The sequence below is a fragment of the Lingula anatina genome, chromosome 10, assembly GCF_051362555.1.
Source record: "Lingula anatina isolate TDL-2025a chromosome 10, LinAna3.0, whole genome shotgun sequence".
Classification (NCBI taxonomy): Eukaryota; Metazoa; Brachiopoda; class Lingulata; order Lingulida; family Lingulidae; genus Lingula; species Lingula anatina.
In genome coordinates this window covers 13,622,501-13,628,225 of record NC_141776.1, presented here as the reverse complement: position 1 = coordinate 13,628,225, position 5,725 = coordinate 13,622,501, and the positions used below count along the sequence as shown (strand labels likewise).

The following is a 5,725-nucleotide window of genomic DNA, read 5'->3' as shown; positions in this document are numbered from 1 at the left end:
CGTAGCTATGTCCCTCATGTCTTAAGCGGTATTTCTGGAATCAGGGCCTTTGAGTTCCCTCCTTCCATTATTACATGTGCAACCTGTATACCTGAAAAAAGTATCGCCTAATATGGAGTATTGCTCACTGGTGGTATTTTAGAACCACACGCGACCACAGAAAGAAGTGTGTTTTACGTACATATTATCACTTATTTAACAAAGTTTGGTTTCATAATCATCTCCAGTTTTTGTGATAGGAGCTAGTGGAACTTACGAAAGAGTCGGGTTACAGCTCTCCTTGCACCCGCCCTCACATGCACAGCCAAAAATATTGCAACCGCCTTTGCCACAGTAGGTATACATCTAAAGTAAATGGAAACTTTTGGTATTTTCGCTCCATCGTTTATTATTATTATTATTATTATTATTATTATCATTATTATTATTAATTGATTTATTATTACTTTTTTGTACAATTCATGTTCACGGCAACATTTGATCGCCTTTTATTAAAAAGTAAAAATGCTTAAGATTACTTTCAGGTTACAAATAAACCTTACCGTGCTGCAATCCGGACAAAAACCATATTCCCTGCGGCAGCATACTGCCTTGGTGTCTTCTGTTAACAAAGTAACCAAGCAGACTGTGGCAACAAAGACTACAAATGCGACAGTCATTTTCGTCGCTTTTGGAACAAAACAAAACGTACAATGTAAACAGCTTAACCATTCGTTGAACCAGAATGAAGCAACTGCAGTAACCTCTTTTTTACAAAAAAAAAAAAACATAAATACGTACGTTCTGAAATCAATTGTACTTCTACATTAGCACTTAGTTATGGATTAGTTTAGATAGATTTGTCTCACCAAAATACCTTGGAAACTTTGCTGAGTTAAGAAGAGTAAGCCAGCTGAACACAACGGTGAGCTGTTCTCGGTGACAAATGGATAGATATTGTATCATACTATATATAACTGTATGGAAGTACCATCATATTTTGATGACATCACTGAGCTAGGACCACCCGCCCGTGGTCTTAGAGACCAGATAGTTGAACTCAATGAAATAGAAAAAGTTAATTGGTAATCACCTTATCAAATGTATCGTCATGTATAGATTTGATTCTTAACTGAAATGCAATATACAAGGTGCACAGATTCAATTGCATCAAAATCATCAATATCACCACGTAAAACTAAGGTCACTTTTAACATATTTGGTTAACATTGGAATTAAGATGTAAGTAACTGATTTCCTTCTATTACCAAGTGAAATGTAATCGCTTTAAAATTTGTCAAAATCCATTTGTGTGATAAGATTTCCCAATGCTAATATGGAATTTTTTTAAAAACGTGTAACAGTTGTGCTAACAGATACCGGGGAAAGCTTACGAACTGTGAAAAATTGATTGTTGTATTAGTATAACCCGCTTTTTCTGTCATTTAAATGATTCAATCAAACATTAGTCTAAACCTAGATGGGACCTTTCAAACATATTTTAATGTATTAGGGATTCCTTTGCAGGTTTGAGAGACTCCTCCTTTCTACTCTCTACCAGAGACAACTGGGTTCTGTTACCGGTGTTTACAAAAATAATTTCAATGCACAAATGTGCACATTATTGGCCGAAGAAACATTTAAATTCATGCATAGTGAAAATGCAACTCTCTTACACACCATGCACAGCTGCATTTTACTTTCACGACGAAAATGTGCTTGTGAGCCTTTACTGTAAAGTTTTTAGGGTAACTGCTCCATTTGTATACTCAGGAGTTTAGATGTTTTTGGCGTTGGTCATAAATGTTACCGCTTATTGTGATACTTGGGCATTTGAAAGAAGGCGGCTGAACGTGTTCACTTGTCTTGGTTGAACAATAGATCTAGAATGGTTTAGTTGAATGAAAGGTGAGTGTATGTATAACAGTAATACTGTTTACCTAACAAGATTCCGTGCTCAGCGTAAAATTATGAGGTGCGTATCAAATATGAATTAAAACTATGCATTAATTTGATGCCCGATGCCCAAATGAAACTGGCGTTTATTGTGAGATGTCAAGATCTTCCTCCAAAACTTCATTATGATTTCTTGGCAAACAAGCATTGACAACTGTAAAATTCGTCTGGCAAAGTAAAATCCAAGACCTATTCAATGTATCAAGCGCCGAGTGAGATCAAGAGACATTGGGTTATTTTAACCTGCCTCTGTGTCTATCATTTCTCGAAAGAGAAACAGTTTTCGGAAATGTTTCCCTAATATGCACTGATGAGTAAAAAATATGCCATTTAGGGTGCCAGCACATATTTTGTCGTTTTTTAAAGGAATTTGTATCATGCGTAGTGTTTAATGATGATGATGGTCTTTGCAATGCAGCTAGGTATTTTTGAAGTACGACTACTATTCATATAACACGTGTTTCTCTTTTGATATATTACCGACAAAATATGATAAGAGATAAAATAGATCTATAATAATTCATCTACTCTTCTGAAATCATGACATTTTTCCAGCAAATTCCCTTTAGTACATACAGTATGAAATCGGGGCTGTAACCGTGTTATGTCGGTTTAAGTTTCATTTGGGATCAACTCAACACTCCTGTCTCGTGTCCTCCAGCAGCTACCGCATAGAGCTGTCACACATAAATGGATATTTAGTGGCTTTTCAAATGTCTCAGTAGGATTCCACAAAACACTGTCTACTACTATAGATAATTTTATAATAATATGGATGAAACGCTCTGTCCTTAAAAAACACAACTGCTTTTCTGCATCTGGGTTTGGATCTACATTCATTATGATTACGTCCGGAAAAAAATGTGTGCTTTTCATTAAGGTTTGCAATAGACAGCAGGTCAACTGCATTCAATGTATCTCCTTTGTTTGTACAATTTTCCATTATCTAAAAATGCAGGTAGTTACGTGCTGCTTGATTAAAACAGACGGTGCCCAACCAAAAGGGGACTACAAACTTTGCTGTAAAACATTCATTGACGTGATCATACACGTAAAATTCTCCTGTCATACATCTCATCCAAAGTCCATTTAAACGATTTGGTATCTGTGTTGGAAAAGAGACTGTATGACTATAACTATACCAATATTTACTGAGTTGTAAGACAAATGGTTAACAAAGACTGACAATGAACATTGTGCTCAAAGAGGGCATTCACATCGAGAAGAGGTGAGGTCTAGCAAGGTCGAGACCTACATATGGCGGACCTACATGAAAGGAAAACCGTGCAATCCTTTAACGGCCTCTCAATGAATGTCAATGTCCTAAATGCTTTTTTTCTATCTTTTTTCTTTTGTTATTATTATAATCTTTCTATGTAGTGAATAATAGAAAGCAAAGATCTTGAACATTTCTAATCACTCAAGATGGTCTACAAATATTTTGATTTTTACATGTTAAAATGGTTGAAATTATGGTTGATGGTGATTTTGGATTTCTAGGATTATATTTTACGTAAATTATTACATAAATTTATCATATTTATTCAATTGCAGATAGTAGACATTTCGACTTTTCCAAATTGAGGACATTAATTTACTTCAGTTTGAAGCTGAATTATGGCATATAAATGTAAATGTTATATTCCATTTATTCATATGGATGGGGGCCATCTTGGATTTTGACAAAAACTTAGTCTTAGAGGAAGCCGCAAAATTTAATTAGCTTTCCATAAAATAAAAAACATACGTCATTGAAAATAACTACAACCAAAACATTGCGTCTGCTATCTTAAAGTCTAAATTCTAAATTTTGCAATTAAATATGGACAAGTGTTTCCGTGACAGTAGTCAAGAATGTCGATTCTTGATTGTAATATTGACTGTGCAAGTTTTGGAATTTTATTCTTTTCTTGCTTTGTTTCATATAATTGCAGTAAAAAATCATACCTGCACCCTCAAGGTTACTGATGGCCATGTTGGAAATCTTAATAAATAAAAATATATTTCAAAAGAACATAGGTGAATAATTCAGTTCAGCAGAAAGACTAAAGAAGGCTTTTTGAAAGGAAAATATAAATTTGGTTAAATTGCATTTATGTAGCCAAATGTTCATAAGCACAACTCTGCGGACTGGATTGCGGGATATTTCATTTCTTCAAGTGGCATGCTCCGTGGTTCGCTCTTGGGCCTCGTTTAAATGCATTTATTTCGTTGTTGAAACATTATCATGCGTTTTTATAACAAATGAGTGGTTTTATAAAGTGTAAACTATACTATAGACATGTCTTTGTTTAACCGAACTAACTCTTTAAATACATGAACATTGTCCCTTTATCTACCTGACCACGGTTAGCCTGTATCACATTAAAACATACGGTCACAACATGTTTATCAAAACTATTTGACGTAGCACTTCATCCACTTCTATTTACTCAGAACATTTTAAACTATTCTCTTTGAGAATTCTTTTAAGTCACTCTGTCAGAGCCACACTGCGGATTGGTGACTGATGACGTCACGGGGCTGATTTTATTATCTGTGCGGGAAGATATTATATTGTTCCTACAATTTCTCGTTATTTAATACAATGTGAAGGAGGCTGTGGGCGTGTCATGTCAGTTCTGTATGGCATCAACTCAACACTTCTTTGTCTCATGTCCGTCAGATACAGCATAGAGCTGTCATACATAAATGTATATTTGGTGACTATATTATAATGGGCAAGAACTTTTCATACGTCACAGTAGGATTACACAAAACATTGTCATTAACTATAGATAAGTTCATCATGAAATATATAAAACTCTCTGTCCTTAAAAAGCAAAAATGCTTTTTGATATGGGTTTGGATCAACGTCCATTGTGATGATCGATGTTTGGAAAAAGTGTTTGCTTTTGATGTACGTTTACAACAGACAGAATGTCAACTGCATTAAATATATCTCCTTTGTTTGTACAATTTGCCGTTATCTAAAAACGCAGGTAGTTACGTGCTGCGTGATGAGACAGACGGTACCCAACACTACAATACAAAGACTGCGATAAAACATACATTACCATGACGACACAGGTATAATTCTCTTGCCAAACATCTCATTTAAAATTCGTTTAAACGATACGGTATCTTGATTGGATAAGAGATTGTATAACTGCCTTTTCCCGTTTTTGCTGAGTTGTAATGCAATTTACAAGGACTGTCAATGTACACAGTGCATTAAAATTCGAATATTTAGTTTTTCAATAATGTTATGTTTTAAAGCTATTTTAACGTTAATGTTTTAGATTCTGTCTTTTCCACAGCAATAAATGACCTTCGGGACAAAATGGGGAGTGCCGTCTACGGAGAAACGCACGCCCAGAAATTCCACAACAGATGAGACAAGCTTTTACTCTGTGGTTTGAAAGAATCCCCTAGCAAAGATTGCAAACATTTGTGAACAGCATGCCCAGGCCGCCCCGTAGTGTGCCTTTTATCGTGGAAATAGGGGTTACATATACATATACATGTTAATAGATGTGAAAATTGTACTCTAGTCTCAATAAAGAAGTGAAAGTTGAATTTTGAAATTGATTGGAACTTAATTTTAATTGCCTAGTGGTTAATCTTCTGTACCTGCAGTGATATTACTATACAATGAAAAAAACTCACATTTGTAACAAAGTCCATCGTTCTGAGCAACGGTATTTTACATTCCTCGCCAAAATAGTGTGCAGTAAATGTTAAGCATAAACTTGAAAATAAACGTGCTGAAGCGTGACATTTGCTTTTAGTGACTACAAACCGATAACGT

At 35.0% G+C, this 5,725-nt stretch overlaps 1 long non-coding RNA gene across 1 annotated transcript in view; it reads right to left on the bottom strand.

Moving 5' to 3' along the window:
- Window positions 1–5,578: 5,578 nt before the first annotated feature.
- LOC147759630 (uncharacterized) overlaps window positions 5,579–5,725 on the bottom strand; it is a 1,775-nt gene continuing 1,628 nt past the window's right edge. The window contains exon 5 of the long non-coding RNA XR_015331288.1: window positions 5,579–5,725. This exon is cut by the window's right edge and continues 240 nt beyond it. This is a non-coding gene — a long non-coding RNA (uncharacterized LOC147759630).